Here is a 27,992-nt window from a genome sequence, read left to right as displayed (position 1 = left end):
TGAAAGGGATCTTGAATGCTCAGAATGATAACCGATAAAGCATGAGATGGGATATAAATGACACTTTTTAGAGACCATAAAACCAGAAAAAGTAAAGGATGCTTGGGTTCCTAATACCAGTTTATAGTTTCTACCTTGAGAAAAATGTTGCATTAACAGGCTGCAATATGAAATGTGTATCTTAAAAGACTGGTGATAGTCCACAAGATAATTTCCTAAATCAAAAAGCTTCCATCAAGTGTGCTAGGAAATCTATACTACACTTTACCTTGAGAGATAGAGACTAATTCCTCCTAGAGCTAAAAAAGTGATAAGTGGAGGTAAAACCAGTCATCCCACTGCTTTCCTTATGTGCAAACAAAACAAGGTCTAAACCCCAGTGCTTTTAGAGAACCAATTCCAAGGAGCCAGAAACAATTACAGAGCAGATTGATTGTTGATGTGAATTTAACAGAATAGTGTGAGTTACAATGCCATTATTTTCCCAAGTGCTACAAAATAATAATCAAGGAAACCTACTCATTTTTAAAGCTTCATTGTAGAGACAAAAGAATCCGTGAAGAAATAAGAAAAGAATACTTAATAAATTACAAAAATAGGGCAGTTTATGATAACACATTATAAAGCAAGAGGCAGAACTTGCAGAAAAATGAGACCAGAAGAATACAATTGCCAGCAAGCACAGTTAAAGCCAGTAGCTTTTTAAAGATGTAAAGCAACAAAACTAACACTGCTTTCCCCTGTGCCATTAAAAAGTGCCCCATACAAACTATACAAACTAAACTCAGTTGCTTGCTTCTTAATATCTTGATTTGTGTTACCAAGACTTGAAGGAAAAAATTCAATATATTAATTTTGCTGCCATTTTAATTTTTTTTTTAATGACAGATCATTACCATTCTTGATTGTTGGTTTGTCTGCATTCTGTGATATTACCCATTGCTAATACAATCACTTTTATCAGCCTAGCTGATGTAACCTGCTTTGGAGCAAGAGGGAATTTATCCCTGGGAATTAGAGGCTGTCAAGGGCTGTGAAAGAGAAATTGTGAAAGTAAAAGCAATCAGTAAAAAGCACATATTTACCAAGAAGTGTAACTCTACAGTTGCCTCAGTGGTGTTATTGTTTTCTCTCAGGTAAATTGTTTTATGACAGGCAGCGATTTTTTTTTATTTCCAATCCTGTAAGCAAACATCAACTACAAATAAAATTGCCCCTAAGGAAAATAAAACCAAGAATAACAAATTCAAAAGAGATGGGACATGTGACAGAAAGCAATTCTCTGTGCAGAGTAGGCAATTATGAGATGGAAAACATAAAAAGTTATGGGAAAGGTATTTCCCTTTTTTCACATTTCCTGTTTTAGCTCATTAGTGTTTGAGCCTTTGGACTCCTAAACTAAATTAGCAGTAATTTAATTACCACCATGTATTTTGAGGTGCAGAGCTCTCCACAGCAGACACTTGCTCCCTCAGAGGGCTCTCTGGAGATTTGGAGGTGTATGTTGCTATCACCAGTGGCTCCTGCTCCTCACCCAGCGCAGGAATGGAACAGCAGAGAAGAACAGATGTGGCCTCAGTTCCTCCTCCATTTAAAACTGTCTACAGTAAATCAGCTTTCAGCTTTGACAGTCAAATGACAAGCCACAAAATTCCTTCTCACTAAGCTCCTAAAGTAGAAAAAGTATTCGGGTCTGGGGAAATATTTATGAGAGCAAGTGTATCTGTGTGTCCTTAGAGACAGACACATGTCACAGAGCCCTGGTGCTGCAGCTCTGTGGCTGAACGCTTTGGTTTTGAAAGATTCTTCCCTGTGGCAGAGAAGGGATAATATCTAAATCACCAAATTCTGAGCTTCCAGTAGCTTTTAGGCTAACTCAAGCCTAATCTGAGCTCTGCACTGCATATGTATATTTTTTTCTCTCCTGTGTAAAGGGCTTTGGCCAATTCTAATAAAAGCTGCTATTAATTGTCCTGTACCCTAGAGCATAAAGGAAAGGAGTTTTTGTGGGTTCTCCTTGGAAAAGCTTCTGTTTTAGTAATTTAAGAGAGAACATGAATTCTTTGCAGATGAACAAAGACAGGTGTGAGAAAGGCACAGAAAGCAACAACCACATTAGCATTCACTAATTCATGGCATTGTCAGCAAGGGAGAAATGTGAAACTTGCCAGGCCAGGAAATAGTGCACAGTTGCAATTTTGGCAGCTCTCACTCTCCAGCTAAGCCTTCAAAAACAAAGGAACAGAAGGCAAATCTGCAGCAAAGCACGTGCAATTTATTGAAATGACAGAACTGGCAAACTCTCCTTCAGAACAATAAGACAAAATATCCAAAAGTGGATGCAAATGGACCAGGTATAAATGGACAATTTCAGGCAGAGTGAGCAGAATCTGAAGAGACAGAGCAATGCAAACACCAGACAAGTAGCTATTAGCTCCTGAAAGACCTAAAACACTCTTACCGGGACACATCTTCCCACTCCTTCACCAAATGAGCCTCTTGCATTCCCACTCAAGTTTAAAGCAGGGCAACTTCAGCCTGAGTTTTGCTATTCAAATGAGGCAGCTTAGTGGGGAGTTGAGTCCTCCCTCTGCTCCCTATGCATCAAAGTAGAAATACTGTCTCAAGAGGCGATTTACAGCAGCCAGGCATCTCACTGCCTCGTGCGGGGCCAATCTCAGGGATTCTTCTGCAAGGTCGCAGCACAGACCCACATTTTGCACACAAAAATTGCCCAGCGGGGAAGTAAAACCCTGGGGTGGCCTTGAGCCCATCCTTGTGGCTTTGCTGAGGATGAGTTTCAGCGCTTTGGAGCTCTCCCGGCCGTGGCTGAGCCCCCGGGAGCGCTGCGGGGGCTGCAGGGTGGGCACAGCACTCGGCTCTGCCGGCACCGATAAACTGTCCCTGGGCGGGCAATTGAAGAAGAACTCTTAACGATGAAGCTAATTTAACAGCAACTGGTCCAACCAGTTTTAACTCTGCAACCTTAAACAAAAATAGATAACTTTTTATTCATAACACCCGGGCACAGCAAACAGCATCTCGCCGAACCCACGGGGCTCCGGCTGCCCTCAGCATCCGCAGGGAAGAGCTGCAGCTCCTGTCTCTTTAGGACGATAAGTGGGGCTTGCTTTTGCTGCTCTGCTACTGGGAGGCTCTTCTGGTCCCCCTTTCAGACAGAAATTTAGTGCTTGGAAGATGGAGCACTTCTTAAAGGAGTACTTATTGTTACTGTCACTGCACACAGTCCCTGGGATGTTTTCTCATGCTTTAGAGCTTTTTCTATCAGCACAATGTAGGGGACATCTTCTAACCTCTCCTGGTTTAATAACTAGCAGGCTGATATTTTTTCAGGGCAGCAGTACAGTTCACAGGCTCATTGATAGCACTGGAAAAGGCAAACAGGCTGTCAGACACTGTGGAGGTGTTAGGAATGTAATTAGTAATTCGTGGAAATAAACGCTGTACAAAATATTAAGTGTATAAAATAAACTGTGGAGGGGGGGGGGAAGAATCCCTTTTTCCTTCAGGTTGGGAATTCTTGGCCAGATGACCCACGGCAGATGGATATCACGGCATTTGCATCCAAAGAGGACTCCAGCTGCACCAAAGATGAGCATTCAACAGCACCTACGCCCAAAGACTGCCAGGTGCTGATGGCCCAGACGAGATTCCTATCTGAGGGGGGGGCCAGGATCATCATCACCCTGAATCTGAATGCCAGATTCCGGGAACCAGGGAAGTGCATCGTTCCATGCCCAGACGAAGGCTTTGTGCAGCCCAAGCCAGAGAAAGATACCAACATGAATATGAAGAACTCCAAAAGAAACAAAGACTTTCTGCCGCGGGCGAAATAAACTGTATAAGAACTGCTACCTCGAAGCAGTTGGTGTGGACGGGGAGGTCAAGGCACCAGTGAGGGGGTGCTTTCCTCTCGTTCACCCGTATCATCGACCGGGGGTGATACGCTGTCCGTTTTTGGTGGTGGCTATCGGACTGTTATTACGGTCGCGAAATAAATTTTATTTTTCATATTTTTATTAAAATTGGCTGACTCGCAATTTTCATTTATAACAGAGGTAAAAGGAAAGGACTGGAAAAGTGTTTTGTTTTCTAGTGGTGTTAGAGCCACTTCTCCCTACAAGCCTTGATCCTTTTCCAACCTTATATCTTCTCAAACGCAACAATTCTTCATTGCATATTTATATTCGGGGTTTTAACTCCTAGGGTGGGTGGTTTATTTCCAATTTAATCAATTAAGTGTCTCTAAGGCACTGTTGAAAATGTGGTTGGGTCTAAAACGTTTTATATCACCATCTCACAGGATTTTTAAGATAAGCTAAACATATTAGATGCTTAAGCTTCATTAGTTCCAACTTGCTCAGGCACTTTTTAAAATCCCAGAAGATATTCACATCTATCATTAGATGAATAAATAATTTTTGACAAGATATTCCTTAACTGCATTTGAAAATTACCATAGAAGTAATTTGAAGCATTGAAGAGGAAAAAAAATTTTGAAAAAAACCCAAAAAAATTTGGCAATGGGCTGCTCCTTATCATATCTTAGACTTGACCTATTATCAATTAGAATAATTCAAAAGGTAACAAAAGAAGATGCATTGATAGAATTATAAGTGAAATTTCTTTCTGGATAGAGAAAAGAGAGGCTATTCAGGAGTAGTGTAACAGAATTATAACAGAGGGGGTTATTTATGTTTAAAACTTAGATGATGAACACGAGAATAATTTCCAACCTAAAAGGTTATAAAAGTAACAAAACTTTAAAAAGCAAAACCTTTCCCCATATGCATGTAACCTTCCATATCACTTTTTTTTAGCTGCAAGGCAAAGACTGGGAAGCAGACTTGTTCAATACCCTTAATTCTGCTGGAAGTAGAAGATAAATTACTAGGAGGGATATTTTATACAAACCTATTTTACACATAATTGATGTTTTAAATATATATAATAAAGGTTAACTTTGCCAAATGTGAAAAAATATTGCTTTGGGTTTTCATTAGCACTGCTTAAATAAAATTAATACTTTTTTAAAGAGTTTTACTGGTAGCAAAAGACACAAACCAGAATTAGAATGGAGAGTCATGCACCCAAACAAAAAGAGTAAGGCTCCCCTGCAGTGTTTAAAAATACTGCACCATAGTTGGTTGAAAACACTCTGTTTAAAAAAAGGATTGTCCGGTGTTCATATGAAAAATCCATTCAACAGAGTCCTGTAGGTGTTAGTCACAAATTGTGCAGAGTCACACACTATTGTCAGGAAGAGGGAAAATCACACACAGGGATGAGAGGGAACAGGACACCAGAGAGTGAGCAGTGCAGCCTGTGCCAGCTGAGACAGAATTCAGCAGGGCTGAAACACCCTCTAGGCTCAGTACCACCAGAATTTCTAATTTGGACACAGCACATCTGCTGCAGAGGCACCAGGGGATGAAAATGTTCATTAGGCACTACCCTAAACTGGCCACTGGTCATCCAGCACCAAACAAAATTGCTCACAGAAGTCCCAATATCTGGAAGTACAGCTGTCCGTAATGAAAAATAAAAAGGCTCTATAAAGACTCAAGCACAAGGAAAAGTAGTAAAACCCAGGAAGCCACTTCAGCAGCAGCAGAGCTGGGTGAATACAGTGACAAAACTCTCTGGACTCAAGACAAGAAACCAGAGAGAAATCTCACTGCTGTGTGGCCATCCTGTGATCTGTCTGGAGTTTTGGAAATTCTCTAACCAGATTTGTTTGTAATCAGTGGTTTTACGTTGGAAGGATGTGACCATTTCAAGTTACACTGCAAAGGTTTTGATGATAAAACTTTAGTGCAAGTGAGACTGAAGCAGTTGTGGCTGCAGCAAGTGCCATTTGAGTTTGTAGTCTCACTCATAAAAGTTACTTTGGCACCTAAAAATCCAGTCAGCTCTTCTGGTCCTTTTATTATATTATCTCTCCATGACCTTGACATGAGCAATTTTTTGCAATATAACAATGGTTTCATTTATTTGGCTCATTTCATAGGGAGCATTTAAGAACATATTCTTTCTCAGCATGTATCCTGAAGTATCATCTAAATAATACCAAAGTGACTAGCACATTAGTAATATAACATTAGCCTAATTTTACCCTGGTTAATTAGCACCACATTGTTGACATATGCATATAGAAATGTTTTTGACAATGTAGATGATTCTTTCTCAATTTTCACTGTCCTAAATGAAAGCAAGATAAATTTCCTCACAGCAAAAAATTCACTTCTTATTAATTTCTGAGTATCATTTTATGATACCAATTATTTCCACCTAAAGGCATAGAAACTTAATTCTGATACTAAGCAAAGTGCCATTTTAAAATTTCAGGATTTGTTTCTTTGCTGTAAGGGAAATTAATAAACAAAACTGCTAAGAACCAGGTATCAATAAAGCAAATTGTTTATTCTATACTGACAGTCTATCTAGTGTAAGATATTACAGTTTCTCAAAGAGTGAAGATGAATAATTCTTGCTGCTGCATTTATTTATATTAACTCATAAAGCTGTAATACATAGTTTAAGGATAAAGCTATGCTAGAGTATTCATTTTATTCAGTCTACTGGCCAAGGATAAATGGGGTGTAAATCTTGTTGAATGCACAGAATCCACAGCAGCTGAGGCTGGCCAGCTCCTGTGGCATCCACTGAGGGGCAGCTAAAGCAGCTTGCCCAGAGCCACATCCAGCCTGACACTCTTAATAAAAAGAAATAGAAATCAAATTATGTCACCTGTATTTCCAGATCATTTGATCTTTGAAAGATGAATCCATCTCTTGCAGTATGAATCCAATGGAAAATCTCCCAGTGCTATAACTTTTCAATCTGCCTTGCCCTGACAAACTTCAGCACTTGAATGTCAGGGTTTACTGACAAACTTAGAATCTTTAATTTTGTTACTGAAAAAGGTTTGGCGTAGAGAACAGGGCTTTTGCAATTGCAACTGTACAGCTGAAACATGAAAGAAAAGTCTCTCCAAGCATTTAAAAGTTGCTGTGTGAACAATTTTGGACTGTCACTTTGAGTCTTTGTCATGCAGCACTTTCCACATTGGGCTTTGACAGGTGCAAAGGCAAGTTTCCTGGCTGGGGCAGAGCCAGGGCATGGCACATGCTGACAAAACAGACCAGCTCAGTAATAACAGTTGTCTGGAGAAGAGAAAAAAACCCTATGCAGGTTTTTAATTGGTAGAGACTGACTGCCAAGTTCATAAATCACAATTTAAACTCATATACTGCAGAATCCTTCCATTTCATCCTTTTTCTTTCATATTAGACTGTTTGAACAAATTTTGGAGGGCAGCTGGAACTATTAAACACTTAATTGAACTGTTCTCTGTACTTTGGAAATGCAGAACTCTATTGTGAAGCAGACATAGCAAAGGAAACAAATCAAGATAACTAATTCCAGTAATGATTTTAACTCGTAATTGCATCAGCACTGTCAGCAGAGTCAGCACAAGCATCAAGAGATCTGTATGTGTAACTTTCTGCTGCCCTAGTGAAATACAGCAGGCCAAATCCTGCTCTCAGTTTTTTACATCTGGTGTGTCTCTGATCAAATATGATTTGCAGCAGTTCAGCTGATGGTAGGGTTTGGGCGTGTGTCAGCTGGCTCCAGGAGAGCTTTACCTGTCCTTTGTGGACAAAATCAGCAGAGCACAGCACATAACAGCTCCAGCAGGAACTGATGTGTCCCAGGCTGGCCAAGAAATCAAGCAGCTACATTTGCCTAATTCTGATGCAATTCTGGTCCTGTCTTAGACTTACACCTTCAAAGTTAAAATTTTAATTTGGTTTTCCTGCTTTTGGGGGTGAGGGGTGGGGTTACTAATGAGGAAATTTTACAATTTCCCGTATTTGAAATACAAATATTCCACCTTCCCTTATTTCTTCCATCCTCAAAAACCAGGGACGTATCTCATCTATTATACAAACAGAGAGGGACATAAAAGTCATTTGTCATTATAATCACATAAATGTGTCACTAGCTCTAAAGAATGCCTGACTGAAGGCCAAGAATGCCTCTATTTCCCAGGATGATGAGGCACTTTCTTTTTAACAACTACTTTAAACTCTTTTGAAATGACTGAAATGATTAGATTTCTGGCAACCACCCTGAAATTGCTTGCCATCAGAGTTTGACACGAGCACAATGGCTTTCATCCTTTCCCAGTGTTTGTGATCATTCCCATACTGATGAGATGTTGCTTGGTTAATCACAGAACAGAGTGAGCCAAGAGAGTAAAGAAGGGTTCCCTGGCACAGACAAATGTAGGAGATGTGGCACAGTGTCACACACACTGGTGTTTGGGGTCCTCTCTTCTATTCAGAGCTGGGTTATGGATCAGTTATCAGGCTGAGAGCTCTCTGTGACAGCCCAAGTCCTCATTTGTAGGCACACTGGTCTCACAGGTGGGGATGGATCCTGTGCCATCACAGCACAGGCAGGAATGGGACACATTTGCATCAAGATCACTAAGCACTTGCAAGTTTTGCTAAAGTGGATCCTTAAATAACAGCCCATTTGAATCTCATTCTAAAAACACATCCAGGCTTGGGGAAGGCAAATCCGTCACTTACCCAGCACTGGGGCTTAGACATCATTCCTAAAGTGTACCAAAAGGGCTATTGTTGGTCTGCCAACACTGGAACTGCTTCCTCTGTTCACCTACTCGCATCAGCCCCTAATAAGAGTGAAGGATTCAGTGCAGGAGTCACTGAGGGTTGAGGGCTGCTTCATCTGCCTGTGGCTCCTTTGGCACAAATAATTCATCTCACCATTTCAAATGTGTATCGGTCTTTATATGCTGCAGTTGTAGAGGCAGAATTTAAAACTTGGACAGGAGTCCTTGAAGGCAAACATCAGTCTTCTGTTTCTCTTCTCTAGAGACGTCCAGTGAAAGAGCCAGCATGAGCCACGAGGACAGCATTTGCCATGCACAGCCTTTTGGTTTTACCTTTGAAAGCTGTGATTCCAAAGGAACAGGACAGCCTGAAAGAGTGGTGAGTGGTGGTACCACTGCAAATGGCCATGACTGGATGCAGACAACTGCAGGGGACCTGTGGTGTCACAGTGTGATCCTGAAGCACTGCTTTCTGTCACAGGGATCCTGCTGAAGTCATCTGGACTGTTGCTACATATTGTAAATGCAGGTCCACCAACAAGAGGAGAGAATGATGCATCTGACTCTACCTTATCAGAAGGCTAATCTAGTACTTTATTATACTATGTTATATTAAAGAATACTATACTGAACTATACTAAAGAATACAGAAGGGATACTTACTCAATGCTCAAAAGATAATAATGAAACTCATGAGTCTCTCCAGAGCCCTGACACAGCTTGGCACTGATTGGCCAAAGAGCCAAAACAACTCACAGCAGAACCCAATGAAATAATCACCTGTGGGTAAACAATCTCCAAACACATTCCAAAGGAGCAAAACACAGGAGAAGCAAATGAGATAAGAATTGTTTTCTTTTTCTCTGAGGCCTCCATTGCTGCCTTTCAGCTTGCCAGGAGAAAAACCCTGGGCAAAGGAATTTCTTCAGAGAATGTGAATGCCACAGCTACACAAGTGAGCAAGAACACAGTGATCTGGTTTTAACCAGAAAAGGCTCCAAGGATCCTCTCCACTAATTTTTGTGCCTCAAGGTGTGAGTCAGCTGTGGGTTTGTTCTTACCAGGTGTCAAACCATCACTCTCCAGGATGTGATGACCACTTAACCTCAATGGAAGCTACTTCAGATTGTCCTGCCAGTGACCTCCCTGTGCCCCAGTCTCATCCTCTGGAAGTATAATGCAACCATAAAATACAGCTCTTGGGAGCACAAAGAGATTTATGCAGTTAATATAAATGTACTTTGAAATAACCTGTTGGAAAAAAAACGCACAAAAGAGGAGCAGCAACAGGAGAAATAACATTGCATTTGAGTCTGTGAGGAATTTGAAAAGGCATCTTTACACATTTACACTAAATAATTCAGAGTACTCTATCAGCAGCCCTTGGATGCAGTACCAGGACATTGGTTTGCTGACATCATTCCGCTACAAACATGTGCATTTTAATCTTGTGAAAGTCTCAAGAGTGCTTTGGCAACATTTATCAACTAAAATCTCATTGTAAAAAAGTCATTATTTTAATTTCCTTGATTAATCTTTTTGGGTACATGGCTTCATGACAAAAGGGATTTTCCAAGATGAAGTTTAAAATTAAGAAGAGAAACAGCTACACATTTGAATTCATATTTTATAAGTTTCCCCTCCCTAATTCATTCCCTTTAAGTGATATTGATATTTACACACAGAAACTAGAGTTTGAAGGAAGACAAAAATACATGGAAAAGAAATAGGAAAGTTAAGTTGTGGCTGATTTATGTGTCTCTTGATCAGGCAAGAAAAGCCCAGTTTATCAGCAGGCCTAATGACTTTTCACTGTATGGCCATACTGCACCAACTTGTACAAGATAATAACAAGAAGCATAACTGGGTTTTATATATTCAGGTCAACATGAAAACGTCACCAAGGCAGAGGTGCTAGCAGAGTTAGAAAGCATTGCAGTCATGATCTGCAAGCCCACACAGTTCAAAGTGTTAGAGCAGATTTACCTCCTTCACAAGCACTCCATGTTTTAAATTGATTCCTTCTAACTCTATGGATTTCTTGATTCAAGGTCAACGCTTTCACTCCACAGCCAGGAATAGGTTAGACAATAAAAGCTGCAGAAATTAATTCATCTATAAAAGATGCGTGCCATTGAGATTTGAAAAGAATAGAAGTGTCTTCCAAAAGTTGCTGAGTGTAAATATTCCCCAGTGTTTGCTCAGCTCTGCAGCGTGTGGGGCCTGGAGGAGCTGCCTGAAGGTCACATTCAGATGTGCCACGTTCAAGCCTTGGTGCAGGGTCCACCTCTCAGTAAATTCTGTGTGGACGTGGCTTAGCTGAGTCTAACTCACCCTCCCACATTCTGAGGTTGTGCTGGTAGGAAGGACCTGGTACTCAGCTCTCTGTGGCACTGGTGCCAACTTCCACGGTAGCCAGGAATGTCTAGAAATAGTTCCAGAAATATAAGTGTCAGAAGTCAGACTTGTTTATAGGCTGGATACAAGGGATCACAAATTGCCATGCAGTGAGAGGCATGAAAATTACATTTGTTAGGAAAGAATTCTGGAAGAAAAGGAACTCTAAGGATTAATCTCAGGATTCACACTTGAAAGGATGAATCTTTATCAATGCTTATCCCAGGGCGGATGAGTCTGACAAATTGCACTGATTATATTTTCAGTCTCTGAGCAAACTGGCATTTTACCTTCATTACTTCTCCATTGTTCTATTTCAAGCTTCTCACAAAGTATCTACAGGACAGAACTGAGCTACAAAGCACAAAGACTAGTGTAAACTTACTTTTGTCACTGAGAAAAAGAGAAAAGAAAAATCAGAAATAGAATTAACAAGAGGAGTAGGACTCCAGTTTATTTGATTTTTCACTCAATTTGCATATCGTCTAGTTAAAAAGAAAAGAATTTCTGGTGATACTTGTTGGAGAACTCAAAGATATAAATGTATATTTTCTGGATTTACTGCCTTAACACAAAATTTCACACTACATTTTTCTACAGTCAATCCTATCTTAATGCAATGTAGCACTTAGTCATGCCCTGTAACTTGCCCATATTCTTGATGAAGTAAGTTTACTCCAGTAAAACATTTGAGCTTTTTTTACATCTTTCTGTATCAAGGTATCTTTTACACTAGCAATTACAGAGCTTCAAAGGAACAATTTAACATCAACGCGACCTTGAAAACACACCTAATTTTCTACTAATTGGAAGAACATATTTAAATTCCATGGGGCATCAAACCCCTCCCAGATTCTCCAAGCTGTCATGCTCTGAAACAAGGCAGCAGCTCAGTCTCCCCACGGAATGCTCACATGGTTTTGGCTCTGGTATTACAGGGCACATTGATGGGCAGCTAGTGGCTGCAGGGCTGAGGGGATCCCCCTTCCAGGGATCCCTCTCCAGCCTCATTTATTTAGGTGTGTTGAGCTCAGAAGGACTGCCACCAGAGCTTCATCTTGTCACGCCTTCTACTGAGCTTACATAAATAACAAAAACCTGTGGGACTCAGACGGATCCATTTGAGAGCAAAATGTTCCTCCAAGAGTAATGAGAAAAAGACTCTTTGTCTTTAGAGTTGTTCCACTGTTTCTGTTATGCTCTGGGCAGAAGAAAGCAGCTTTCTGCTTTCATTTCCCCCTAATCAGAATGAACTGTGTTGCCCTCGGTGCCTGTGGTTCTGGGCAGCACAGAGATGGTCCAGAGCTCAAAGCAGGTGCCGAGGAGCCAGAAGAGAAGAGGAGGCATCACTGCCCATGCCATCTGCTCCCAGCAGAGACTTTTCCCTGCTTAAATTGCTGAATGATGTCAGAGAGGGCTGGGACACCTCACACACACTTTAACACCTACAGACACTAATTGAAAATGTGGTGAGAGGCACGAGCTCCCGGTGTGTGCTTTTAGTGTCAGCTCACAGTTTCCTCTCCATCTGCCCAAGGATTTGAGAACTTCCACGGGAAAGACAATGGCAGTTACAGCACTCATAAAAATAGCCACTTCAGCTTCCATCCTTAAAGCTCCCAGATTACAGAGGAGCAGGTTTTTTCGCTGATGAGTTAATTAAGAAATGTAAAGGGAAATAATAGAGAAGTGTTGTCAATCAACTGCTGGTAGAAGACACCCCCAGCGATTTGCATGGCTCTCTGGTAACAGGGGAGGTAGAGCTACATGTCTACAGTCAAGGGTTTCTATTTGGCTCCAGATTATGCAGAAGGTCCATCTTTGTTTAAACTTGCAATACACGAGATTTAAATTATCCTTCGTATTATAAAATAAAAGTGAGAAAGACACATGCAATCCTATGACAATGTGATGCTGGTTGTACCCCATGGGTCTGAGTTGTGTATTCAAATAGTTACATTTTATGGGAAGGGCACCAACTTCACACAGTTTTCCAGAGTGTGTGGTAAGTATCTTTTAACTTTAACTGGGGATAAAAATAAATTTTAAAATCATCGGTATTTTTTCAGCCTTAAGCATGATTTACATAACAAAATTATATAGCACATTCTTTGAAACTGAAAGTTTTATAATATTATTTTAAAAATAATATTTCCAGTCTTCAATTTCAGCTTAGCTCTATTGATTAAAAAAATCAGTACGTAGGAGAGCTTGGATTTGCTATATAATTTTTAGTTTATAGTAGCTATAAGACCCAGTCTTATTGCACTAGATCACGCAGCTTTTTCCCTTAAATTTATTGAAACAGCCAGTTTTTGCAATAGCTGGATTTACATGTCACGGACTGTATTAAGAAGTGCCTCAGCAAGTTAAAACGATTAAATTTTGCAGTGCTTTTTGTGCATCCTTACCCTGATCTGGACTATTCAGCTACATTTCTGCTAAACAGGTCAAAAGGAGAAGAATGCCTGCATTATACAATATTTCTGCTGAATAGAGCTTTAATAAATTGACTAGGCTACTATTTTAATCAAGCATCATGCACACAGAGCAAAACAGTATGTGTGGAACAGCCACACAGAATGATGTTGCTGTGTCTCTTTTCCAAAAAGAAAATGAGCAACTTACAAAAGTCCCAGCCTGTTTGAAGATAATACAGATCTTCTGATATTCTAGAATGCTGAATAGTATCAATAACCATCAGAAAAGGGATTAGATTAGGTCAACACATTATATTAATAGCAATTAATAATAATGACAATGATAATAAAAGCTGACACATTTTAACTCTGATCCCTTTCTCCTTACCACAAACAAATTTGTGTTGTACCACTGGAGCTTTTGGCTGTGTGATTCATGCAAGATGAGTTCATAATCAAGGAATGACAAGAGTTTCCAAAAGCTGAAAACAAAATAAAACAGTCTCTAAGAGGCCAAATCTTCTGAAATCGAAAATGTGGTGCTGCTATTCATTTGTTTATATCTGTAATTTTCAGATTAGAACACAGGAATGCAGTTCTCGAGCTCAAAAATTACTTAATTGATTTCACAATACAATCAGCAAATCAGATTTTCTGGGTTCCAATATTCATTTGAATGAAACTTGAAAAAATAATTTATTTCAATATCCTGCTAGGTCAGCTACAAAACATGTAACATGATGACCTCTAGAAGCAGAAGATGGATATTTCTTTCCATATCATTTATTTGTATTTGCTCATGCATGCATCCTTAATGAATACATCTACCAAGAGCATTTAGAGTGAAGCCAAGGTGAAAGCAAACAGGAAATGAAACCACTCCATCTCTTTCATTTAACATCCAGGGAAATAACAACACATGAGCATTTACTCCTGCACTATGAGGGACAAGACAAACGTGAGGCATCCCCAGGAGCACCAGGACCAGCTGAGAAGAGCTGATGCTCACAAAATGTAAAAGAGCTTGCTGTTAAAAGCCAAAATGGTAGGGAGAGATTTGAGACAATATCAGACAAGGAGTAACAACAACATTGGGAAAACACAGGAGATACTCCAGACAGAAATGGTTCTCCTCTTGTGTGCATGGAAGCAGCCACCGTGGAGGTTGTGCAAGGAGTATCCAACACAGAATTCCCAAACTGCCAGGCGACCTTCATTCCCTCCACCTTTTCCCTTCTCCATACACTCAGTTTTCACAAGGTTAGTCTCATTTAAGCAACATCATCTCTGCTTCCTGCAGCTCCTGACTTTATCTCCATCTATCCACCAGCCCTGGTGTCTCTGGTATGACATTAGCTACTTCTCTGAGCCATGGAACAGGTTTTTAGTTTGCCTTCCCATAATACTTGGCAAAACAGAGTTCAGCAGATTTGGGTAGATGATGTTACTGAAAAGCTTTTGAGTCCTCTGCAAAACATGAATCACAATCAAATTAAATGCAGAGGGATACTGGACAGGGAGCAGATGTTCTGCTGACATCAACTGAGGAATCTGTCACAGTCTGGAGGGAAAGAAGAAACTTGCAAGCTCCTTAATTTGTTCTTCCATACATCTTATGAAGTCCAAATTTAATTTGGAAACCTTATTTTGAATCCTTTGCCATTCTTATCTACCAAGCTAAAAATAATAATTTTTTAAAAACCAAAAAAATTAACATAATTCAAGAATTTTATCAAGAAGCTGCCCTTACTAAATTCAGTCTTCCCTTCCAACACAGCTCCTTTATGTCATTCTGTCACCTCACTATTTTCAAATCCCCACACTCCTGCTGAAGGTTTGAGGCACAGAAATGAGTGTCATTTAAATGTTTTCACTTGAGCTATTCTTAAATTCTAGCAATCTCTACCAGAGCAGCTCCTGGTCTCTTCTAGCTAAAGGTGTTCAGTGAGGAGTGGGAAAAGGATGGAAATTAATGGGAGGAGCTGTCTCACTACAGGAAGCCACAAAGATTCCTCACTGACTCTGTAGAGTTTCCATTGCAGAAACTGCCAAGAGCTCTTGAACTTGGGAAGTTAAATAAATTCATTTACAGTGTAAGACACAGGCAAAGACCATAATTCCAATGCAGAACATTGTGATACAGCCAGAGCTAGCTGACAAAATTACATGTCTGGGCCTACAACCAGAATGTTTATGGGTCAAATATTACTCAACTCAAGCCTTATGTGCTGGAGCAAGGGCACTGCACAAGAACTGAGATCAATGTCACACGTGTGACAATCCATGGCTTGTCAGAGAGGAGGTTGGTTGTGACACAGCTTGGCTTGGCAGGGCCAATGGAAAGGTGGGATGGAAGGAAAAGGCCTTTTCTTCACACAGTGTCAAACTGACATCCATGTATGAGTGACAGGTTCTGGAAGAGAGGCCAAAAGGCACTGGCTGGTTGGTCATGGGTCACATGCATCCTTCCTCTGAGCAAGCCATCCTGCTGCTTTGGTGGAGATTCAGCATTAATCAGTGGTTCCTAAAACAAAAACATATGACCTGACATGGGAACATGGAGAAGAAATTCAGTGTTTCTTAACTGGATTCATGGGATGTAGAGCAACCTTCCCACCAAGGAGGGCTGCTCAGTGGGCTGCAGCTTTTCACCTTTGGGGGCTCACTTGGAGCACAGAGTGGAAGCAGGGGCTGCATCCCCGGAGGATGTCTGCAGGAGTCACAAACTCTCCCCTAGTTCAGCACCACCAACAGCTCCGTCTGACAAAAAAGCCGAAACAGGAGCGAGCTAGGCACGAACTGCATCAGCACGGCTGGAGAGAGAACTCTGCAGACACCTTTTGGGAAAAAAAAAATTCTGATTTCTGATTCATTAAGCTCTTCCAGGCTTGGGAAAGGAAACTTTCAGGTTCTGTGGGAAGGTTTTGAGAAGGATCATCTTGGTATACTGGTGAATGACAGACAACTTTGAATTTTTCAGGTAGGAGACTCTCATGTGGTATTATGTATATCTCCAAAACTACTAAAAATAGACCGTGCTTAAGACACAAAGCAAATACATAAGAAAAAATTTATTCTTTAACCTATCATCTTTTATTAAAAAAAAAAAAAAAAAAAAAACCATAGAAAATAGGAAAATTCCTACAGCAGAATGAGCTGCTTGTGTTAATGACACTGGAAAGATTATGCAGGAGTAATGTTAAAATTCACTTTGCTTTGGATTATTTAAGAAATTACAGCTATTCTGTTATGTATTTGCTGAGTCCTCTGGAGCTGGAATTTAGAAATAGCATTGATTTTTGCACTGGATAAGACAAAAGGTTTCTATCATAGGAACACAGAGCTAACACATCAAAGTAAGAACAGCAGTTCATCTAATTCAGCTTCTTCCCCAGCTCCCCGTTTCAGATGCTGATATACCTCTGTAATTACAAGTAACTACAGACCTAAATGGAAAAAATGCACAATGGAATCTGAGCAAGAATTGAATGGTTCAAAGGGGGATAAGACTTGTGAACATTATATTCCATGCAGCTTCTATTTGTTTTGTTTTGGACAAAATATCTTCCTTATACTCTCTCTTCATCTTCTTGGAAATCAATAGAGCATCATCTAAATTCACTACAGAAGGTAAACTTCCTCCATTTTAGACACCTATCTGAAGGAACTCACTTCTGGAGCACCTGACTCAAACACTCCCTTTCACTTTGAGTCTCTGTTTCAAGGACCAGGACAAACATTTCTCAATCCAAGAATTTAAGTAAGATTTTTTTTTTTTTTTTTGTACAGGGATGAATTTGGCCCCTTGACTGCATCTCAGTCCATGCTGGGACAGCCCTGCAGGGCTGCAGAAGATGGCAGTGCCTACTCCAGAACAGCTGATTTGCCCCTCTCATAGGAGACTCTCAAAGCAAATGACAGCCACAAGTGCCCATGCACAGGCAAGGGGAGCCATGCCAGGTCTGGTGAAGCTGGGGGATTTGCAAAATGCCTGGAATGGTTTCAAACCACCACAGCAGAACAGGCAGGTAAAGGTACAGGGAGAGCAGGGATTACAGAGCAAAGCTGCACAGAGCCAAGGAGAAGATGCCTCCTGGCTGGGACACAGAGTCACCCTCAGCTGTGTCCTTGTGAGCCTGGTGCACCTGGAAGCCACCACAGGAGAAAAGGAATATGGCAGAGAACTGTGGACTAGCAAGAGAGAGGCCAGACTGCAGTGACAGAAGAGTGGGAGATGTTTGTGGAACTGCCTTTTCCAGCTGGAGAGCCTTGCCAGGGGTGCTGATGCACAGGCTGGGCTGCCCAGAGCACACCTGCAGCCAGAGAAACCCTGCACTCACCCAGGAGTGAAGAACCCTGTCACAGACATATTTTATGAAAAATACTTTTGACAGGATCTTTTCTCCTAAGAAGCTGGGAAGCTTCAGCTCCTCCATGTTTTGCTGCTTTGGAATGTGATTTGGAGAATTGTTTACCCAGCATGTGAAATTGTTTTTACTTGATGACCAGTGACAGCCACCTGAGTCGAGGCTGTGAGCAGTCACAAGATTTTGTTATTCATTCCTTCTTTTTCCAGCCTTCTGACGGATCCTTTCTCTCTATTCTTTTTAGTAGAGTTTTAGTATAGCATTTTAATATCATAATGTAATAAATCAGCCTTCTGAAACATGGAGTCAAGCCTCTCATCTCTTCCCTTATCCTGGGACCCTCAAACACAACCATAGAACCTCTCTGGTTCTATGCTGAGAGCACCAGCTCCCAGCTGCCTCCCTCCCGAGTGCACAAATGGATTATCCAAGGCCTGCACACACAGGGATTGCTTTAAATCAATAAATGCCGGAGAACAGAAAATCAATGGCCCCGAGTGTGCTGCCTGCTCTTCCCCCTGCAGGGTGGGCACTGCTGTGCTTGTGTCAGCCTGACACCCAAACATCCAAACACAGCAGCTGCAGCCAGGCTGGGATGCAGTGTAAAACACTCAGCTCCAGGCTGAGCTTGGCGTCCAGCTCCTGTGGAGGGAGGGCAGCAGGGGAGGCAGGGGAAGGGCAGCTGGCAGAAGCACACACCAGGATTCTCCTGCTTCCCAAAGGTCCCGGTCCCACTGCTGCTCCTCCAAGCCTGGAGCTCGCTCCACATCTGTTTGGATGAAAAGCCAGATGTGGTTTTATCCCAGTAGGAGGCAGCACAGGAGGCAGATGCACCAGGAGCAAGGGGATGTGGTGCAGCAGGGGAGGCTTAGCAGCCTGGACAGGTACAAAGTGCAGGAAACACAGTAATTCTGAAATAAATATAGACATCAACTACCAAATATTATAGATGTGCTTCTTGTCACAGAAAACTGCCACGGGGTGCTGCAGAGAATGAGGCTCAAGCTGTTCAGAACAGCTCCTGAAAGCCACGAGGGGAGGTTGTTCACTGATGGTTCTTAAAGCCAATGCAGCAGAGGCAACCTCTGGCTCAGGAAGTCTGAAATTGCTGATTTGTAGAAGGGAGAGTGGAACAAGCAAAGCACAAGCAACATTTGCTTTGTATTTTCATGCTCTTTCCCATAAGTATTACTACTGCTGCCATTGCCAGAGCTTCAACCATGCACAAAGGACATTAAAAATGTATTTTTTCATGTTTTATTAGATCCAATTTTTAGTCAATCTGATAGTAACACAGCAATTTGGTCTAACCTAGTTTCTCCTTTCATTAGGAGAGCTGGTGAACACTTCTATTTGTGAAGATTGGTCCTTTTTTAGAGCTGAAAAGTTTTTAGCTGTGTTGGTTTTTTCTATGCTGTTTCAGAAAAGACCATTTATTTTTTCTGGTTTTGTTCCTATACTTTTCCTCTGTTTCTTTCTGGCACAGAATAAAAGAGAAAAATTTTAATTATAGGGGTTTTTTTCCTCTTTCTTTTTCTTCTGACTTAGTAAAATTTTGAAAAGCAAAACTTTCAAGTTACTGAAGAATAAAAAGAAAAACCTACTTCCTCCACCTGGAGTAATGCCAATTTTTAATATTAATATTTTAATATTAGAGGACAAAAAGTTTTTAAAAATCTGAAATCAGTTTTTCATTCTTAGCCATTGCTAGGCTGAAGATAGCACAAGCACTAATTTTGATGGAGCTTTGCAGTTCCCTGAGCCAGAATATTTTCCACTCATCACTCCATATTCCACACGAGCACTGTACCAAAGGCAGCCTCAGTCACACAGATTTCACAAGCAAGATTAGACACAACTGCACACATTTATAAAATGCAGGGTAAAGGCTCAGGAACAGGAGTTTCTGCCAGAAATTCCTAATATTCCCTTTTTCTTGCTGGGAAAGGAACAGTTCACAGTTCACCAGCCAAAGCACACCTGCCCAGGCTGATAACAATGGCACAGGTGACAACTGAGCCGGCACTGAACTTCTTCAGTTCCCAGAACCTTTTGCCTCTCTGGATACTCCAGAAGACAGGGAAAATGTTCTATCAACCTTCCTGCAAGCAGATCGCATTCCTTCTTGTCCTCACAAGAATCATAATGCTAAACTTTACCTTTTCACAGCAATTAAAAACTATTTTAATTTATCAGCATTAGCAGTCTCCCAACCATTGTGGGAGTTCTGCTTTGTGGTTATGCAAGTTCCACCTCCTAATAATTTCATTTTGTTTAAATCAAAATAATTTTATTTCTGCAATAAAGAACAAATTACGTCAAATGTCATACTTTCCAAAGGAAACCCTGGCATCCTGAGGAAACCCTGGCATTCATCAGCCACAGAAAATCTGGTTTTAGGACTAGAAAGTGTATAAAAGTAAGGAGAGCTTTTGTCCTAGATAAGTGTACAATTTCTACTTGTGTGGGTGGATTTCTGTGATGTCTTTAACCAGAGGAGAAGAAAGTCCAGTGCCTTGGCACGGTGTGGATATAATAAATGCTGTTCATCACTTCCACACTGAGTTAGACAATTTTAGTGCAGCTGCAAAGCCTCTGGTTGAAGGGGGTTTCTTTCAGGATTAATTTTGCTCCAGTGGAATCCAAACCATGGCCCAGCAGCATTAAAAAATTACTGTTCTGGTCACTTTATTAATGGGGAGAACCACTGCCTTTCAAATAATGCTAGAGAATTTGTTTCTACTGATTTATAGCCCGTTGGAGTACTTTTAATTGGACTTTGCTGTTTTCCTGGACCATGACTAGTCCTTTCTTAACTGTTTGCCTTTTCCTAAGAAGTGGAGCCCTGAGAGAAATTATTTTAATGATAATGTGGGCAGAAAAATGCTCCTTGGCAGATTTCAAATGCTGTTAATTATAGCCCCTTCTGGAAATACCTTGCCAGATGCCTGGAAAATAGTGCCTATGAATACCTTAAATCTGAAATCTGTGTGATTTTTACACAAAAAAATATTACCTTTAGAGGGGGGAAAAAAAAGATAAAAAACTGCGAGCTTTTCAGGTAACTTTCCATTTTCCAACCTGTGGATTAATCCTTTGTGTGTCAGTGCTGGAATTGGGCTCATCCACATTCCCTGCTGGGGTCATTTTCCCGTTTCAGTGTGGATAAACACACATGGGCCTGAAAAACCTCTGCTATCTCCACTCTCCATTTGCTGTTTTTCCTGTCAGACCTGGTTTTCCTGTGTAGAAAATTCAGGGGTACACTTTACCACATGCAATCCCATCTTCAAGGAACACAAAAAATGATGCAGCCGGACCCTCTAACACTGAAGCAGATAAGAGGTCTCTGCTAGAGTTATTTAGGAAGAGAGATTAAAAGCCTTTTAAATAATTTAAGCCTTCAAAGGGCATAACTTATTTCTATAAATAATTTAACATATATATTCTGTGATTAATTAGAGACAAAAGGCCTCAAAAATTCCCACAGGCAGTGCCTGGGATCCTGGCTCTCCCGCAGAGACTCCAATCAAACACATTTATTGACAATGTAAATGCAGATAATGTCAGAAGGCACCACTGAAATGCTACTGACAATTCAGACAGCTCTTTGCTCTCCTGATGGGGGAGTTTTGCCCAGAAGCCAGGAGCTGCTGTGCAGGGAAGGGGAGCTGAGCCAGGCCAGAGGGCTGAGGGTTTTCCTCCCCACGCCAGGAGAGCAGGACAGGGATTGGATGAAGGCAGAAGCCAAGCTTTGCTCTCCACGGTGCAAGCATAAGCCTGGAGCCACCAAATGGAGCAAGAATAATCCTGCATTTCACATCAGGGCAGTAATTCTCCGTTCTGAGGGGAAAAGAGAAGAAAAAGGGGGAAAAAGAGGAGGATTTGTAAGATAGCAGATGGTGAATGAAGGAGTGGATGCGATGTTTCTTGTTCACCTTTAACAAAATCAGTGGACAAGAGATGCAAGAGAAAGATGCACATTTCATGTTTTGACTTAAAAACAAGCGAGATTCTTAAAATACTCCTTTTAAAATCATCATATATACCAATTGGTTTAGCTGATTGAATTTATTTCCTTCTCTTCTTTATCACAAAGCAAGAGTTAAAAAAAAAAAAAAAAAAGAGTCTGTCAGCTGTGGTTTTTTTCTACAAATACCAGCAAAAAAAAGTTATTTTGACAAAAAACTCCTATCCACCTTCAGTTGAAATTGTTTGGTGTCAATGGAAGTGACAACTCTGCTCAGCATCACTGCATTCACTGTTAGTCACCACTCTCCAGGCTTTACTACATCTTCTACTCTGCTGGCTTGTGGCCATCTCAAATGTTATATCCTTGAGTAACAATTTTCTGCTTTCCCATTTTCCCCCTCAAGCACAATGAAGAGTTTCATGGCACTTATGATTGCACAGCAGAGATTCAGCTCTACAATCCCATTGATACTATCTGAGGAGAAAAGTCAGAGTCAAAACCAACCCACATTTTTTCTGACATTTATAATTAAAAATACTGTTCAGTGAGCAAGGGCTGTTTTTAATCCAGAACATTCCCCACATATGATATAGGGAAGATTTATCATAAGCTATGTGCATAACTTACTTTGTTTCTAATATAAATGTTTGGAGTTAAAAAAAAAAAAAATTCCCCTGTCAGATTTTAGTATTATTTCTAAGAAAAGTTATTCTCATTTAGGAAAAAAAGAATTCTAAAATGAGCTCATTACTAAATTTTTTATATATATATATATATTTACAAAAAACTCTTTAGAATACTGATCTGGAGGAATTCTGAGGTTATACCAAAGATGCCACTGTGCCCTAGGGTTAAAAGCTGCACCTGCTGCATGGGACTTACAGGAATTCAGTCCTGCCAGGGTCCATTCAGGCATTTAAACAAGTGTAGAAACATTTTGGGCATCAAGAGTCAAACTTACCACCAGTGTTACTCCTCAGAGAACTCAGTGGGGCCGGCCCTGAAATTTTTAGGTGCCCCCTTTTTTGAACATCAGAGAAACTGAGTCTCAATAATAACATTTCTGAAGGACTTCCCACATTGTACAGGGAGCAATCTGGGCTCTGTTGAGGCTTGGAAATACTAATGAAAATTTCCAGGAATGCCAAGCTAAATTTTTTTTGCTAAATATGTGGAGTGCTGGAAATCAATAGGTACCTGCCTCTTGACTCCAAACCTGCAAACACAAATAACGCCCCTGCTAATCTTTTAAAATAGCTTCATAGAAGAAAACCTGCTTTTATTCATGATATATTGTAAAGATTTTTAATTATACCCGTACCTATCATAATTACAAAGCCTCATTATATGATTATACAGCTTCCATTATGAGAAGGCAATTAAGAAAATCAAAGAAAAACATCAGATGCATCTTCCAAAACTCTGAAAAACAACTTCTGAGAAGGAATCCCTGTGCTGGTTTCACCTGCCTGAGCAGCCCCACAGCACAGAAACTCAAGGTTTAGGAAAACCAGGCATTAGGTGTGACAGCATCTCTGTGCCTCTCTGTGCACCAGGTACCAGGGAAATTAAACAGAACATTATTGCAACCTTTCCTTGCACTCCTGCCTGGTGCCATCCTGCTAAATTTCTTCTTTTAGCACATTCATCAGGTACTGTCCTGGTTTAATGAATATTTGGTGAAGATGGGCAAACCAATTCTCCTGACAATAACAGCTACACCCTGCCAGCAGGTCTGTAGAAACACACCATCATTTCCTCAGTTATCCAAAAGATTTTCATTTCACTTCTGGAAAAAAAAACTTTTGTCTCCCAGCACTGAGCTTTCGGTTTTGGCAACAGCCAGGTTTGTTTCTCCTGTAGAGCTACAGCTCTGCTCCTAATGGAATATTGATCTTTCTAAGGAAGTGTAAAGCAATCAATACACTACAAAGAGGAGAAGCAGGTAAGAAAAAACATCTCCTTATTCTCTTCATACCTAATTAGAACAAAGAGAAGTAGACTGAAACCAACAAACCAGAAATGTTTGGATATTAAGATTATTTGTGAAGTCTCCACTCTAAGGCAAAGTTTTGGCACAGATTGGACTCACAAGCCTAAGCTCCTGGATGTGGGACTGATTGAACAGGGCCAACAGTCTGAGCTGTGCTGTGATGTTTCTGGTATGCATTTATGAGCTTCCTTTGGTTAATTTGGTAATAAAACTACAGAAGTCCATAGTGTGCACCCACCAAGAGCTCAAAGGTGTCTCTGTGTGTGTAGAAATAGCCTCCAGTAGGTACCAGGTGGAGTTAGGAGGGATGAACTTGGCACACCAGCTTTATCTCTGTGTTAAGTGAGAGGAAAACCTGAGGAAGACAAAATAGAGTGGGAGAGCATGATGGGGAAAAGGCTTCCCCAGGTGCTGTCCTGCAATAGCATGGATGAAATCAAGCAAGTTAAAATTAATCCCCCTCCCCTTTCTGTCCATGCTGGCCAGAGCAGCACAGAAATTACCCCTAATTCTAAACTGAGACAGGTTTTCTGTTTGTCCAGACCATTGGCAAAGTCATTTCTCTGCATGAACAAATGACCAGGGATGGTTCACTTGGAGTTGGATGCACTTGCTTGGAATCCTCAGCTCCCCTGCACTTCTAAATTAACAGAAGTTCCACAGGCTTTTATTTTGCAAAAAAAATACTTTATAAAAGATTATAATAAATGTATAAAATATTTTATAAAATATTTAAATTTTTATTTATTTAACAAATCCAGTGTGAGCACTGAGATATCTTCCCACTCTTTGCATTGTTACTGTGCCCAAACTTCACCAAGACAGTGATTCTTTGCCCCAAACTGTTGTTCCTGTAAGGGAGGCACACAAAAAACTGTGTACACTCAATAACTTAAAGAGAGATGAATTCCCACACTGAATTCATGTATTACTGGTGCCTCTTTTAGAGTTCTCCATAAATTAACCTTTCTTGCAAGCAGCCCTTACCTAATGTTTGAGTAATGTCAATTTAGCTGGAGTGGATGATTTAAACACCAAGGGAAATATACAGCCATAAAGGAATGGATACAAAATGAATCATTAGTCAGGACTATTAGAGTATATTCATAAATTAAATGTTTCTAAAATGTTACCTGTAAGTAGACATAAGAAATTACTCAAATCAACAAAAAATTAAATTTAACATTTCTGTGAATTGGCCCAAAGCATAAATATGTATTTGCCAAATTTAAAGAAAATGTCCTCCATGAAAGAATTAAAAAAAAAAGTACAAAAAAGTCTAAAAAAACAATTTTTAGTAACACATACAAGTGCTGGAGCAAGTTCTGAAATATCTCCTGGAACACAAAAATTTCCTCCTTATGCAAAAGCATGAGGACTAGTCCTCTTTTTGGAGCATTAACAAGTAAGAACGAGGCACAGAAAATTCAAATAGAAAACAAATTTCACAATAACTGTACTATAAAACATAATCCTGATATTTACAGGAGATATTTTTCCCCCCTTATGTGTGGAAAAGAAGCTGGTAGTGAGAATCCAATCATGTACGGAAATGCAGAGTAAGAGAAGAAAAAACTCTTCATTGAGTTCATATCACACAGCCAAAGGGAGGAAGAAATGGAAACCAGCAGCTGAAGGACATCTACAATGGAGGTGCCAATTTCCTTCTTGCACCTTGTTTTGCCACATTCCTTGTGCATTCATTCCCTCAGAGATCAATGAGCCCAAAGTTTCAGGCTAATTCCAGAAGCTGAAAGCAGCCCTTTCTGCAGAGAATAACATTCTAAAATTTAAAAATCCCAGCAACTAGACTCTTGTTCCCTCCACTTCTTTCTGCACATTACCCTGTTATTCTAATAGACATCCCAGGATTTGTGTCCTACTAGTAAAAAGGATGAGAGATCATTTTGATACAGTCCAGCTGAATGATTTACAGCATAAGATAGAAGAAAGATTGCCTTATCTCCATCTTCCAAAAGATGCTGAGTGTAGAAGTGACTGAAATTAATTTCTGGTTTTTTGCTCCTAATCAGATGACTGCAAATCATCACAAATCCTTCCAGTCTCTAGGGTTTTTTGATATGGCAAATATGATTTTAAAATTCTTTGATGAGAAGAGGCAGCAATAGCTGTTTCAAATTGCCTTATAATTCTTATATATGTTTAAGAATGAGGAATAAGCTGCAGGAACTTCAAAAATACAAAAGAGAAAAATTCCACTGGGCACTTGCCTTGGGATTCTATTTTGCTATCAGTTTATGTATGCTGAATTGATATCATAGGTTTTCACAGAAATTAGATCCATTTGATCAAGAGGCAAAGAAAGCTACTCAAGAACAGTGAGTAAATGGAAGGTGAAGAGCGAGAAGAATGAGTATTTCTCAGTAATGGAAATGCTGGCAAGAAGTGGAAATACCATACAGAGCCCCCATCCAGAAGAGACACATGGTTAATTTTAATTTTAACCTCATTTAGAGCATGTGATTCACTGCCCCATTTAGTGCAAAATTAAAATTAAGCATGTGCTTAAGTGCTTTGCTGGACTGAGGCCATATACACTGGTCATGAATCCATATGCCATAGGTTGATTTGGAATTGAAAATCAAAGCTTTAAAATAAAACCTGAAATGCTTTACTTTGTTTATTTTAGTGCAGGAATGCATTGGCAGCATGGAAATCTATAGCGGTTACAGAGTTCTTTTGAGAAACTAATAAAAAACAAAGAGAAATCCCTAAAAACTTAGCAGATGAAATTAATCTAGAAAATTAATTCCCAGCAAGAAAAGCAGCTTTAGAAGCTGCAGTGCAGTGTCCTGTGTGTGTGTGTGTGCCAGGTTTCCCCATCCCACAGCACACAGCTCACAGCGTGCTGCAGTCAGACTCAGCTGAGGAAAAAGCTGCTCTGGACATCCCCCTGCAGCACCCTCAGCACCATTTCTGACTGATTTACCTCCTGGTTATCCCTAGCCAGAGCCTGAGGAGAGGTGTAATCCCTGGGCATGTTCAGGGAAATGTCACTGCTAATGTCACCTCTTCAGCACCGCAGCCAAAATGCCTTTCACTGCCCAATAAATTCCCCAGGTGAATGCAGAGGAGAAAGGGAGCCACAATTCTGCCTTCTCCTTGCTCTGAGTGATTTGTTACCTGTGAGTGCAGAACAGAGCCATGCAGCAGGAATTAAGAGAAGGAAACATGCCCTGGGTCCCCAGGAACACTGTTTTGTTGCACTCTAGTCTATATTTGTGCAAGCAGCTCTTTGGATTCAGAGTAGATTTTTTTACCACAATAAGGGGAAAAGAAGCAAGACATACCTACTCAAAAATAGGCAGGAATCTCATGCAAATGCCCTTGCCTGACCTACTGCTTCAGTTTCCCTTTGAAATGTTCCTCTGTCCTGGTGCTCAGGGCACACTTCTGTCAGCAGTGGCAGCCAAGGTCTGGGCAGGCCAGGAAAGAGCTGCCAGCCTGGTGGCTGCTTTGGGAAGGTTTCTTTCAATATTAACAGTTCTGGAAGTTGTGGACAAAAATAATTGTCATAGATTGAAAACTTACTTCTACCCCCCACCCTTTTTTTTTTTTTCAAAACATACTCTATCTTTATGAAAAGTTCTCACAAAATTTTTGTCAGTCCCAAAATTAGACATTTAAGCGTGAGAGAAAGTAAGACTTTCTTATTCCAGAGGACATTAGCATTTCAGAAAAAAGACATCACAGTGCTCTGTGATGCTCTGGCATCCCTGTGCCAGAACCTCACCACCCTGTCATTAAAGAATTTTTTCTTAATATGTAATCTAAACTTCCTCTCTTTCAGTTGGAAAGGTACACAGACTTACTTCCTGTATCTTGGAAAATCATGTGGTTGGGTAGTTTCACAAAGGTTTGACAAGGAGGGGATTGAGAAAGGAAATGCTGAACTTGGCATAAAAGATCATCAATATCACACCCTTTTAACCTATCATTTCCCTCAAACAGGACTGACCTCCCAAGTCTGTAAAGTATTATCTGACTCCAATACATGTATGCTTGTTTTTTAATCTTCAAACATGACTAAATATTCAACATATACTTGGAAAACATAATTATATTGCTAATGTAAGTCCCATTTATGGTAAAGCCACTGGCATAGAAGCAATAGAGAGAAGCAAATGACATGCAAAATAATGCTGTGGGCAAAGCA

The sequence above is a fragment of the Onychostruthus taczanowskii genome, unplaced genomic scaffold, assembly GCF_017590055.1.
Source record: "Onychostruthus taczanowskii isolate IOZ18803 unplaced genomic scaffold, ASM1759005v1 scaffold19, whole genome shotgun sequence".
In the NCBI taxonomy this organism is placed as follows: Eukaryota; Metazoa; Chordata; class Aves; order Passeriformes; family Passeridae; genus Onychostruthus; species Onychostruthus taczanowskii.
The sequence above is the reverse complement of the archived record's forward strand: the minus strand, read 5'-3'. Positions refer to the sequence as shown.